At 47.1% G+C, this 14,213-nt stretch overlaps 1 protein-coding gene across 15 annotated transcripts in view; it reads right to left on the minus strand.

Annotated features, from left to right (window-relative positions):
- ARVCF (ARVCF delta catenin family member) overlaps positions 1 to 14,213 on the minus strand; it is a 592,161-nt gene that overhangs the window by 276,051 nt on the left and 301,897 nt on the right. The gene's annotated exons all lie outside the window — the stretch shown is intronic.

The raw sequence follows: 14,213 nt of genomic DNA on the forward strand, positions 1-14,213 counted from the left end.
GCAAGAAATGGATGTTACCTGTCTACACTGGCCTCTTGCGCAAGAGGGCTTATCCCTGAGTGAGTGTGTCAGAGTATTTGTGCAAGCAGCACTGATTTCATACAGTAGAATGTCAGTGTTCTTGCGCAAAAAACTCGCGGCCAGTGTAGACACATCTTGCCAATGTAGACACAGCCTTCAGTGTCTAACACAGGCATTAGTAGTAGAAGTCTATGTTGGTATCAGTGTTAGGAGCCCTGCAGTGGAAGTTCGGCTGGGCTAGTGGCAGGGGGGCCAGTGCAGCAGCAAACTCCAGCGAGCTCCACTGGGGGGGTGTGCCCGACGGGGCCGCAGACTCCAGTAGCAGCCAACAGCCCTGCCTGCTAGTCTGGAAGCAACGGGGCCAGCAGCCCTGCTGTAGCCATGAGCATAGCTGAGCTGGTGGCAAGGGAGGAGCTGGCAGGGAGGCTGGTAGCTGGGACAGAAGCAGAGCCAGGCTGGAAGGGCTGGTAGCACAAGGGCCAGAATTAACCTCCCCTAGTAAGACAATTTCCCATGTTTGGGACCAGTCACTCCAAGAATGCTAGACCAGGGAGGTCCAACTGGTAGTTATCTTCTTAAATATGAAAGGAGCATTTTCAGGAGGGCAAGAAAATAATGTAGAAGTAGAAGTCAAACTGCATTTTTTGGGGAATCTAAACTCTCTGATAAGCCATGGAAAGTAAAACTAAGCCTAAATGTTGCTAGGAATGTTGGTAGGAAATCTCCCAAGAGGATTTTGCAAGTTTAGAATAAATTCTCCCTACCCAAGGGAGAGGGGAGGGAGGAAAGGAGAACCTATACAGGACTCAATTTATAGAGGCGAACTTCTAACCCCCTGAAACTAAGCCACCATTTAAATATATGTAATTAGAACAGGCTTTGCTAATGGGGAATAGTGCACAAAGGGGGTAATAAAAACATCCACCTGTATAACCAGTTTATAAACAAATGCACATACTTTCTTCTGCATAGATTCAATGTGTTTCACCCTCACCCATCTATTGTTTAATACACAGAATAGATGTAACTCAATACAGTGTGAACCACAGCATATAGCTTTATACCAACTTCCCTATAAAATTCTCTGCAGCTACTTAAAAACATTTAACATACTATCAATAGCCTTTACTAAGCTCTTTAAATGCATAACTCTGTTTCATTCAAGTCTGCAAAGCTCTAATCTTTGTATGTACTTATGATTTACTTCTTTAAGTGCATCAGAAAACAAGCCAGCTAAAGCCCACATACTGTGCCTGAAAGTGACAAGGTCTTGATGCTGTCAACTATACATTCCCTTGGCAGTAACATCAAGAAAAAATTGAAATGGCTAAAAATTCAAAATTTGCTAATTTTTTTAAGGTTTGTATTTTGAATACCAGAATAATCCTGAGTATGCATGAGAAGTTTATTTGCATCTCAGGGTTCTGTCCTTGCATAAACTAACTGAGCTGTTCTGTCTCATACGAAATCCCCAATGAATTACAACCTTGTTTCCCATTTCAAGGGTCATTTATAGGATATGCCTGATTCTCATCTCTTGTACATTACTATACGTCCAGAGGAACCCCACACAGTGGCCTAGAATCTGAGTTTTCACGTACGTCAGTCTACATTCCTCAAAATACACATACAGCACACACTTGGTCATTTAAAACAAGCCTGTGAAATTCCTGTTTTACTTTGGGATTTTGGGTGATTTTTGAGGTCTTCTGGAATGCCTCCTACATCTCAGGACTGTCAAAAGCCACCGCTGAAACAACTCTGAAAACTGTACTGAATACAATTATAGGGGAAACTGAGTGATTTTGCCTCAGGAGGCAGGCTTCAAAGAGGACAGTTCTGGAGCCCAAATATTCTCCAGGTTCACTTGTAAATGTTTGTTACATTTATTTTCCCCAATGCCAAAGGGAAGGGAAAATGCTTAGAGTTAGCAAAAGAAAAATCTCAGGCTTTTCAATTTCCCATTGTAGGCAACGGTGGACCAGTCATCATCAAATGGGCAGAAAATATCACCAAAGATAATTAACAATTGTCTTGATCTGGTGTTATGAGCACCCAGTGCTGCTGCAGGCACCTCTTTTGAATGAAATTAGGAAGAAAAGCCACATAGAGATATGAAAGATTTCAAGGCCTTCATAAGAACAGAAGGTTTAGCCTTCAAGTGCTGATTAAACTCTTGCAGGTATAATTACATTGTGGTAACAATTTCAGTGTCCATTGGTGGCACATATCAGGACACACAGACAAATGACAGACTGACACAGGGGTAGAGCAGAGCAACAGGTCACAACTTTATTATCTTAACAATTGGAAGGGACACACATGCTGTTCACCCGCTTCCACATTAGACATTTGTCTGTTCAGGATGGGGGTGACAGAACTCCCACCATATAGACTGGTGGTTCCTAACCACCGGTCGGCAGACCAGTTAGTACTGGGCTGCGAACCGCTGGCTGCTGGACCAGGCGGCTCAGAGTCGAGACTGGGGTAAACCACCCACCGCCGACCCTCTCATTGCAGCTGTTGGGAGAGGTATGTTCTGCCCCGCCTCTCAGCCAACCAGCATCAAGCAGGGGCGGGATCTCCACCCAGACATGGAACAGCGATTCGTTGTGCAGCAGGAGGGCTCTGTGGAACCTGGCATAGCAGCCTTATAGCAGCCATGACCCAGGCAGCACTGTTCACTTGCCAGCTGGGAGTCAGCGCAGGGCTAGGTGAGGGGAGAGAGACAGGCACTGGGAGCTTCAGGGACGGGGCTAATACTGGAGAACTCTAGGGATGGGGAACTCTAAGAGGTGGAGTGCCTGGCGCTGCGACACTGGGGATGGGAGGCTGTCAGTGGGGGACTCTGAGACCAGAAGGCTGGCACTAGGGCAGTTGGGTGCAGGGGACTCTGGAGTCATTGGCTGGCACTTGGAGGGGTAGTGGAGGGGAAGGCTCTACGAGTTAGGGCTGGCATTAGGGTGGTTCAGGGGGCCAGGGTGTACAGCAGCCTTTTTCTCCAGAGCTGCCGCAAACAGCTGGCTTCAGCTGCAGCAGCTGCCCACCATATGGCAACTGCGAGAGCTGAAGCCAGCTGTCTGCGGCAGCTCTAGGTGCCTGCACTTTGTTGGACCAGTAACATTTTATTTGACTAGTCATTGTTTGCATAACGAATATGCAAATAAAATGTTACCAGTCCGCCAAAAATCTGTGAATTTGCCAGTCCACAGTATAAAAAAGGTTGCAAATCACTGATATAGCTAACACTTCAGGATAAAGCCCCTTCAGCTGGTCCATGGGTATGTCTACACTACAGCACTAATTCGAACTAACTTAGTTCGAATTAGCTAATTCGAACTAGTGCAACTAGACTTAAAAACTAGTTCAAATTAGTGTTTTGCTAATTCGAACTAGCGCGTTCACACTGATTGGATGCAGGGGCGCATTTAAGGGCAGCTGAAACCGGTTCTGGCAGGGCATCAGGTCAGTAGTTGCTTTGTGTGGCTGCTGTCTGAGGCTCATGCTTAAAGGGACCTCCCTGGACAGCCGGTTCTCAGCTTTTCCGCTTGCTTGCCTACCTTGCTGAGGGACAGCAAAGCATTTTTCTCTGCGCCCATGTGTGTCAGTGCTTCCCTTTGGGGACGCCGCCACAGGTGGCAACATGGAGCTAGAGCTCCCCCTGCACTTTCTGGTGCAGTATCTGGTCTTGCTGCTGCAAGCCCGCCAGCTATGGGTGGATGCTGTCGTGCACCATCTGGTGCACGTCAGCTCCCTGCCTCTCCGCCTGGCCACCCTGGGGGCCATGGTGCAGATGCGGTGGCGCCCGGGTGCCCAGCAGCGACTGGTGGGACCGCATCATCCTGGAGAGCTGGGGAGACCAACAGTGGACCCAGAACTTCAGAATGAAGAGGGACACCTTCCTGGAGCTCTGCGAGTGGCTCGCCCCTGCTCTGCGCAGAAGGGACACTTGCATGAGGCCCGCCATCCCCCTCCAGAAGCGTGTGGCCATCGCTCTGTTAAAGCTCTCCACGCTGGACAGCTACCAATCCGTCGGGAACCAGTTCGGCGTGGGGAGATCCACCGTCGGAGCAGAGCTCATGCAGGTATGGCACTCACCGGCCACTGGACCGGGGGCAACGGGAGGCTGCAAGGAGGGGATGGGCTGCCCCAGGGAAAACAGGGGTAGGAAGCAAAAGTGCCCCGCATCAGAGGGGCCGGTCTCTCCTGGCCGTACTACATGCCGCCCGGGGGGGGGGGGGGTTGTTTCCGGGAGTGGGGCACAGGGCACTGCCAGGGCACGAACACTCCCAGCCACCCGGGTGCCCCACTGATTTGTGCTTTGCTGTGTCTCTCCACAGGTGGTCAAGGCCATCAACCGGGTGCTGCTCTGCAGGGTGGTCCACCTCGCCAACCCGGACGCCGTCATCCGGGGGTTTGGCGCCCTCTGCTTCCCCAACTGCGGGGGGGGGGGGGGCATCGACGGGACGCACTTCCCCATCCGTGCCCCAGAACACCAGGCCTCCCAGTATGTGAACTGCAAGGGGTACTTCTTCGTGATCCTGCAGGCCGTGTGTGACCACTGGGGACAGTTCACGGACATTAATGTGGGCTGGTCCAGCAAGACACACGACGCACGGGTGTACCGCAACTCCTCCGTGTGCCAGAGGCTGCAGGCCAGGACCTTCTTCCCCGACCACCACATCAGGGTTGGGGACATGGACATGCCCGTCTGCCTGGTGGGGGATGCGGCCTACCCCCTACAGCCCTGGCTCATGAAGCCATACACGGGGCACCTCAACCCTTCCCTCCAGTCCTTCAATGAGAGGCTGACCAGGGCCCGCATCGTGATTGAGGGGGCCTTCGGGCGACTGAAAGCCCGATTTAGGTGCCTCCTCACCCGCCTCGACCTCGCCGAGCACAACATCCCTCCCGTGGTGGCAGCATGTTCTGTGCTACACAATTTGTGTGAGCGAAAGGGGGAAGCTTTCCTGCCAGCCCGGATGGCTGAGGCTGACCGCATGGCTGGCAAGTACGCTCAGCCCCGCACCGTCGCTGTCCAGGAAGCCCAGCGGGGGGCCGTCTGGATCCGGGAAGCCCTGCAGGAGAGCTTCCAGGTGGAGGAGGAGGACTGAATTCTCCCTGCATGCCTCACTGGGGCCTTCTTCCACCCTCCCCCCCTTCCCCTTCCTAACCGCCCCTCCTAAGTAATGTAAAATAAAGTCACCTGTTTTGGCAAACAAAATCTCTTTTTATTGTACATAACTGGGGTGGGAGGAGTGATAGTGGGAGAGGGGAGGGGGAAACCTGGGAGGGGGGAGCTGGAAAGGGGTGGAAGGGAAGGAAGGGAAGGGAAAGCTCAGGCTTGGGGGTCCAGCTGGCTTTCCTGTCTCGCAACACTGTGGGTGCGGGGACCTCGGGGGGGAGCGGGTGTGGAGGGTGGGGCAGGAGGGATGGGGGGGAAGAAGCAGGAGGGAGAGCAGGAGGGGGAGCAGGGGCAGGGGGGGTGGGAGGAGGAGCGAGAGCTAGGGCAGCTGCAGGAGCTGGAGCAGGAGGAGGCAGGAACCTGTCGACCAGGGTCTGGAGGTGGCCTCTGAGGGCACGGCTCTGCTCCTCCAGCACTTCCAAACTCCGCTGACGCAGCCGAAGGTCCTCCTGGACCCAGTGGTCCTGATTGCGGAGCAGCAGCTCCAGGAACCAGAGGTGCCACCGCTGGTAGTCCTCCTGATTCCTGGCTCTCCTGCTGGCCCAGGCGGTTGTTGCTGGCGGGGTGGTGCACCCTGCAGTCCCAGGTGCTGGGGCTGTGGTGAAACAAGAGCAGTGGTCAATTCTCCCTGGGCCCAGGTGGGTGAAACCCAGCCCCCCTCTGCAAGGCCAGGGCCCCTGCATGACACCCAGCTGCTGCTCCGTGGTGGGCAAGGCCCAGGCGCACGGTCCCTGGGCTCCCTCTCCCCTCCCCCCCCCCCCGTACACATAAGGGGAGCATGATGGTACTCACAGGTGGAGGCCTCCCCAGCCTCGGACGACACAGGAGACGTGCTCAGTGGGGTGCCTCGGGGGTCCTGGGCAGGCTCCTGGCAGGCTCCTGGCGTCCTCTGGCTCCTCCTCCTCCGTGTCCGGGAGTGGTCCCTCTGCCCCAGGGTCAATCACCACCCGGGGGGCATGGACGGTGTGAGCCCCGAGGATGCGGTCCAGAGCCTCGAAGTGGGGGCATGCCTCCAGGTCGGCCCCTGGCTGGCAGGCCCGGGAGTAGGACTGCCACAAGTCCTTAATTTTGCAGCAGACCTGCTCCCGGCTGCGCTGGTGGCCTCAGGCGGCCAGGCTGGCAGCCATGCGGCCATAGACGGCCGCGTTCCTGTGGCTAGTGCGGAGATCGTAGACATTGGAGGCTTCCCCCCCCAAACCTGGATGAGGTCCACGATCTCCGCACTTGACCAAGCGGGCGCCTGCCTCTTGCGTCCCCGGGCAGGCTCCTGGGAGCTGCCAGGCTGGTCCTGGGAAGCAGTGGAGGGCTGGGTGGCATCGGGTGGCTGGCTCATGCCGTGGCAGGTGCAGGCTCTGCTGGCTGGGTGCTGGCAGGCTTGCAACTGGCACGAACAGTGTAGCCAGCCCGTGGCCCTTTAAGGGCTCCGGGGCCGGGAGGGGAGCAGTAGAGTTTGCCTGGTGTTGGCCAGAGTGGCCACCAGGGAAAGCTGGGGAGGGCTAGCCTCCCACTAGTTTGAATTAAGTGGCTACACAGCCCTTAATTCGAACTAGCTAATTCGAACTAGGCTTAGTCCTCGTAGAATGAGGTTTACCTAGTTCGAATTAAGTGCTCCGCTAGTTCGAATTAAGTTTGAACTAGCAGAGCACTAGTGTAGCGCCTATCAAAGTTAATTCAAACTAACATCTGTTAGTTCGAATTAACTTTGTAGTGTAGACATACCCCATAGGACTAATCTCAGCTTACTTCTGAACCCCCTTGCTTTCCTCCAAGGGGAGAAGGAAGTATCTAGGGGACTCTAGGTCTGCCTAAATGTCAAGACCCCACTTGTCGTTGGTGTATCTTGGCCCTGTAGTGAAACCCCAGGGCTCCTTTATCCTTGGGACTTAGCCCTTTTAGCATTTATCTGCGCACGATACCGGCCTCAAATTGCAACTAACTAACTAAATACTCCTATATTATCTCCTGATGTTAGACTTTCTATTCCTACTCCATTGTCTAAGTATACCTCCTCAACCCTGTGAGAAAGAAGGAAAAAAATGCACTAAACCTCTGCCAGTTTGGCCCAAATGGAAAAAAACAAACAAACAAACAAAACCTCTCGACCCCTCGCCCCAAACAGCTGACCAGTCAAAGCCACAGTTCAAGATACTGAGAGGGATAGCTGAGGCACAAGTCAAAAGAGCCTCTAGGAAAACTTTACATTGGGAAAGAGGAAGCATGAGAGACAGCCAGCCAAAGAAAGAAGAAAATCCCTCCCCTTGATACATTTGTACCCATTTCAGAGGTAAATAGAAGAGATCCAGCACTTTAGGGGCAAATAAGAGCTCATGAGCCCAAGCCTTTTTAGGAGCTTGGCTTTGTTGCTACTAATCCAGCCAATCTCTCTGCTATTGAGCTGGGGTGGGGGGGGAGGGGGGGAGACATTCTTAACTTTCTTGAACCACTGTACTCAGTTAAATAGCTGCCACTTTCCATATCAGGGGTAACAGCATTTTATCAGTGGGTAAAATAATCCCTGTATAAAACTTTTCTATACACACACACACACAAATCTGTTAAAAAAAAAAAAAAGAGTTACGGTTGAAAGTATGTTTCAATTAACTCTTCTTGACCCCTCAAAAATTACACTTTCAAAAAAATTCTATAAATTACAAAGTCTGGGCATGCACAGCTAAAGGACACAGCCAGTTCCCATAGCTATGTTTTTTAGTCACTATTATTGCACTTGTAGAACTTTAACTTTGCCCACTAATACTTACAAAGAGTTGGCACTGCAGCTGATTGCAGGGCTGGGTTCCTGGATGCTTATGAGATGGTTGTATAGCATGGTTACTGAAAAGAATGTGTTCCAGATTGGGGAGTTGTCTGTAAGTGAGAATAGGCTTTTCTTCCAAGGCCTCTGCATACCCAGAAATCCTCTGAACTGTCATTCACACTTAAATTTGACACTTTACACTGAGGTCTCAAAGATGCTAATTATCTTACCCATTACAAAGATAGCCTCCCCAATTATCACCTCTAATATCATTAGCTCCCAGACCTTCCCCCCCTCAGTTCTGAAATTTGATTTGTCCTTTTCACATACGTATTCACTTTTATTTATTATATCCCTTTGATATATATGGTCATGCCAATTTTCTTCCACTATTTGATCTGAGGAAGTGGATCTGGCCCGTGAAAGCTCATCACATAATAAACCATCTTGTTAGTTTTTAAAGTGTTACATAGTCCTGTTTTTTGTTTCATAAATGTTCTCTGTGTTTTAATTTATTTTACTCAGTTGCACCTAGCAACCAAGTATGCTTTATCATTTTGTTAATAAAATCACCTTTTCTTAAGCAATGATTTGATTCTTGTGTCCTGGAAAGAAACAGGAGGGGTGTGTATGGGTGTGTGCGCGTGCCTCAGATGAAGAGGTCAGCTGCCAGAGACTGCAGTTTGTTTTTCAAGCTCTCTTATGGTAAAGGAGTTTGGGGGTACCCTTCTGGAAGTGCTTTCTTAAGTTCAGGAAGAAGGGGGTTTTCTGTTATTTCACTTGGTGGTGGCAGCTATGCCCCTCAAAAATCAGTGTATCTGTGACTTGGGGGAGTTTTTTTAAGCAGAGCCTATAGAGGCAAGGTTTTTAAGGTATCTTGCGGGCCCTCCATCTTCTGCACTCAAAAACCTATTCTGAAATAAACAAGCTCTGCAAAATCCCAGTGTAGTTTATTTCAAAGTGGGAGAGGGTATTAAAAAGTCAAGCTATAATAAGAAGTTACTTTCTCTCTTTACTGCAAAAGTTGCAACCACTATCCCATAATTCAGTTTAGGTACTTTCATAAATCTTGGAACAAGAGAAGCAATATAAATGCAATATATCATTGTGACATGCTCTCAATAAATGTTACAACATACTTCAAATGAAGCAGCAGGTCAGTCACAATAATTTTCCTTGCACACAGTTCCAGAATTTTACAAGTGTTCAAGGAAGAAATTAAACTAGCATGTCTGAGGAAAGACATAGCAAGCCACAAAAAGTTACTGAGAACTAATCTTAAAATCTTCAGTGGTCTGAGAAATGCCTCCTTTGCTGCCCAGGAATTATTTAGCACTTATGTGTGGAGATATTTCATAAGTGCCATAACTATTTTCACATAGTTGACCTGACCTTGTTTCCACTGAAAGCAATATCAAAAATATTATATAAAAGTGAAGCCCTTAAATATATGAATGCACAGGTTATTTCAAATACTAACCTTCATATACTTTCAAGTTCTGATGGTGTTGACACCAGCAACTTTTTTTTTTTTACAATGATCCCAATATTCCGTATTTCTTTACTAGAAAAAGTTTTACAGCACAAAAAGAACTTCATTTTTATTTTCGTGACAGTCCTAAAACAAAAGTAAAGCTTGTGAGCTGTGAGGCAGAGGGTTAAGTGGCATCCTGTAAGTGCAGCAATCACATTGAAATGCTTTTTCTTAACCTTTTGCTGTTATGAAATGGCATTAATATATAAGGGACATGCCTTCGATTTTTTTTGGATAGCAAAGTCCATAATGCCTATCAACTGTACATGATAGAATGCATGTAGAAAACCCTTAATGCACACAATTTATAAAAGCACCTTCTTCTAACAACCCATGCAGCACCTAGGAGCTTTTTACAGGACCTTGTTGGTATATTCCTATCCTTTTCTCCACAAGTTAATACAATTTAAAGCCAACATTCACTGCTAGCAGCAGATCCAGCATTTGTGATAGCCCAAGTCCCAAGGTTTTACCTGAATAAAAATTAACCTCAGCAAGCCATGTATAACTAAATACCTCAGATGGTCACTGAAATTATTTTCAGTGACCATCTACTTTGGGATGTTACACCCAGAAAAGCGGGAGCATTCAATGTAAACAGGAGCAAACTAGGTTTTAAAATATGTGCACGCTACCCCAGATACGGATCTATGTTAGAAATTCAACCTCCCTTTCTAGCTTTGCCGACACTGGCCAACTCATACCATAACACAATTTAGTCAGAGGGACATTTACAGTGAGTTTAAAAACAAAATAATATAACTCATTCCATGTCTCCAGTAACATTTTCTTTCAAACTCCATACTACTGGTACAGATCCACATCACTATGCCAACAGGCCACCAGATAGTAACCACTGCATTATATGATGCTGCTCAGAACATCTATGGTTACATGGTGGTTGTAGTTGGTGAACATCAATGGCCTATTTAAAGTAGCTCACTCACCAATACCACCAGCTGTGGCATTCCATCAGCATAAGAGCTACACTGGTAAGCCTAGAAGAAAAGACTTCGCCCTGCTTCAGCCTTTCAAGGAGGCCACAGCACTTCACAGCTCGCAGGTCAGGGGAGAGTCTTCTGGTGCTCCCTCGCCTCGCCCTCCCTCACTGATTGGCCTGGGAGTGAGGGAGCATGCCAAGCCTCTTCCATGACAAACTCCTTCCTGTTTAGGCCCCGCCCCTTCTGGGGTGGCCCAGGGCTACTTCAAACATTTTTGAAGTGGCCCCTGGGCAAAAGTTATTGCCCACCCTGGGCCTAAAGGGTCTCAATCTATTTCAGAACTTTACCCAAGAAGGGGCACTAGATATCATCAGAACAACATTCTGCTCTAATATAATTCATCAGAGTCATTGGCTTCTGAAATTGGACAGTTTGATGTGAATAATGCCTGTGCTAACAGCAATCAGCAGAAAGCCTATTTGCTAAGGTAAGAAGAAAAGGCAAGACATAGATTTGAATGGTATTATGGGAGAAGAAACTAAGGGCTGGTAACTTACAGCACTCAGGAGTGTGAAAGTAAGACAGAAACAGAGTAAGAAAGCCCTCTGAACAAAGCAAGTTACATCAACCTAACCAATATCCAGATTGGTGCTATGCTGGTGGGAGTTATTCTCCCATTGGCATAACACAGCTTCAACATATGTGCTACAGCTGTGCTGATGTAGTGCAGAAATCATATGACTGGGAGGACTCCCAAGAGGTTATTTCAAGAGCAGGAACAAGCTCCATCTAGACCAATATTTCTCAAAATGTCCCACAGACCCGCTTTGGGAAAGCTGCTAGCAGGCCTGTGCCACTTAATTTACCTAAAAGGGCTGTAGCCACAGAGCCTTGCAGCCCACACTGGGATCCGGTTTGCTGCTTCCTGCAGCTCCTCTAGGCTGGAAATGGTGAACTGGAGCCAATTGTAGCGATGAAGCTCCTTGGCTACAGATTCTTAAGGTAAACAAAACACCGAAAGCCACACAGAACACTTTGACCAACATTGATCTATTCTAGACAACCCTTGACAAGTGTTTGTCTAACTTGCTCTTAAATATCTCCAATGATGTAGATTCCACCACCACTACCACCCCAGGCAATTTATTTCAGTGTTTCACCACCCGGACAGGCAGGATGTTTTTCCTAATGTCCAACCTAAACCTCCCTTGCTGCAATTTAAGCCCATTGCTTCTTGTTCTATCATCAGAGATTAAGAACTATTTTTCCTTCCTTCTCCTTATAACAACCTTTTAGGTACTCGAAAACTCTTATGGTGTCCTCTTCACTCTTCTTTTTTGCAGGTTAATCAAACCCAGTTCTTTCAGTCTTCCTGCATAAGTTATGTTTTCTAGACCTTTATTCATTTGTATTGCTCTTCTCTGGACCCTCTGTAATTTGTCCATCTCTCTCCTGAAATATCGTGCTCAGCACTGGTCACAATGGTCCAGTTGAGGCCTAGTCAGCATTAAATAAAGCAAAAGAATTACTTCTAATCTCAGAATGATGTTTGTATTTGTGTCTATAGTTTATACTCATGACTCACATTTAGCTCCACTATGACCGCTAGACCTCTTTTTGCTATAATGTAGACTTGCCCTCTGCTGCTGCCTCTTCCTCTACTGAGGATAAATACAGCAGATAGAATAATTATACTACAGGGAATTGTGGACTTTGATATTTGCCTAAAGTTAGTGTGTGATCCAATATTTGGAATCAATGATAGCCCTAAAGCAACAACGCATACTAGATTTCAAATCCAAGCTTGAATTCATATCATTGTAGAGACGAAAACTAAGCCCTACACTCAAACACTCACAAAACCTTGAGGCTTTGAAAACTAGATCTAAACTTTACCAATTTCATACTCCATATTCCTTGTAAAGAGTTCATTACAAGACACAAATATTGATGAGGACTGACCAAGTCAACTGTAAACAGTGACAAGAGGACAACTCCATGGACATCTGCAGAAGCTGAAAAAAGGAGTGCTGGTAATTGTGATGTATTTTACCTGGAAGCTCTGGATTTCTTCTTTCTATACTCAAGACTGGAAAAGGAACCCACCCCCAATATATTTTTCATCTGACATTGTTCCACTGTGACTAAGGCTGCTGTTGCTCCAAATCTGGAAACAACGGATATCACTTCATTGAAGCAAGAGGCTGACGGAGGATGAGTGCGGATTCCTTTAACCATGGATTTAAGAACCATGATTTTTTTGGTAGGATTTCAGCCATTCTGTTAAAAATTTGTCATATTGCTGGGTGAATATTTGCGTGAAAAGTTAGAATTAATATTCAGCCAGTGGAAATGCAAGCCAAGTGCAACCATGTAGTTTCAAAATAAACCAAAAACTATTATTTCAGAGGGGTAGCCAAGATAGTCTGTAACAGGAAAAACTTAAACAACAAATAGCCTAGTAGCACCTTGAAGACTAACAAAACATGTAGATGGTATCATGAGCTTTCATGGGCACAGCCCACTTCTTCAGAAAACTATTAGTTTACTTCAAGCAATTAAGGCCTAGTTCTGATCTTAGTTACACCAGTGTATATGATGAATAACTCTCAAATATACAAGACTACAGCCTGAACCCTAGTTGAGATTTGGTGCTCTTTCTGAAATCTACTTTCTAGATAACAATTACAGTAAAAAGGATGCCTCATGTTACTTCAGTACATTTTTACATAGAAACAGCTAGTCTATTCTTGCCACTTCATAGATGCCTCATCTTACCTTCTCTCTATTCTAATTATTTTAGATTGTTCTACAGCACATCTTAACAGTTCACCTGTATTTGTTTCGCAGATGAGATTTAGTGATAAAAGGCCAGTTTTATTTAAGAATAATAAAGGAAAACCAATTTCACTTTGTGCTCTCTACAACTGCACAATAAGTTACTTTGACACAGTTCAAGTAACACCACTATTCTTAAAATAAAGAGCCCTCTAATACCCAACTACAGTATCACTTATAAGTTACCTCAATCTACCACATCCAGGTTCCATACAGAAATAAAACCGATTTATTAAAAACATGCAGGAGCTCATCTAAAATTAAGGCCGTCATACTAAATTATTATTTTGACAGTGAAAAACAGATTTGTATGAAGAACGTAACTGACATGCACTACTGATGCAGTTATGGGTAATATTCCATTCAGTTCTCTGTACAGTTTCCCTTTCTGCCTACCCAGAAGCATACAAGTCTGGTCACCTCAGATATGCCTTTTTTGGAATTAGCATTCTACTCCTGACCTCCTGCTTTTTCTCCCAATTTAAAAATATCCAAGGAGACAGGTTTCTGTTGCTAATGTTGTGTATATCAACAACCAATCACATCACTCAACTGTCACAACAGTTGCAAAGTCAAACAGATTAAAAAATGTAAAGTGCTATGCCTGCCTCCTTAAAAAGTCCACAGGTGGAATACAACCATAGGTGATTAGTGCCAATGAGAGGAGAAAGTGCAGGGAGGGCCATGTAGAAGATCAAGGAGGGGGTGTGAAGGAGCAATCAGTTTTGGCAGGGATACAGGGCAGCAGTGCACCTTCTGGGTGCTACCACAGTCAAACAAGACAAGGACAAGCAAACACCTAAACATGACAGGAATCCTACCATCTCTACCAGAAAGGTTGGTGGCTGCTACCACCATCTGCATATCCGTAATCATTCGAGGATTCCCACAAAGCCAGGGGGGAGGGGGTGTGCGTGTGACTTTTTTAATATTCTGGGA

The sequence above is a fragment of the Pelodiscus sinensis genome, chromosome 15 (assembly GCF_049634645.1).
Source record: "Pelodiscus sinensis isolate JC-2024 chromosome 15, ASM4963464v1, whole genome shotgun sequence".
Taxonomy (NCBI): domain Eukaryota; kingdom Metazoa; phylum Chordata; order Testudines; family Trionychidae; genus Pelodiscus; species Pelodiscus sinensis.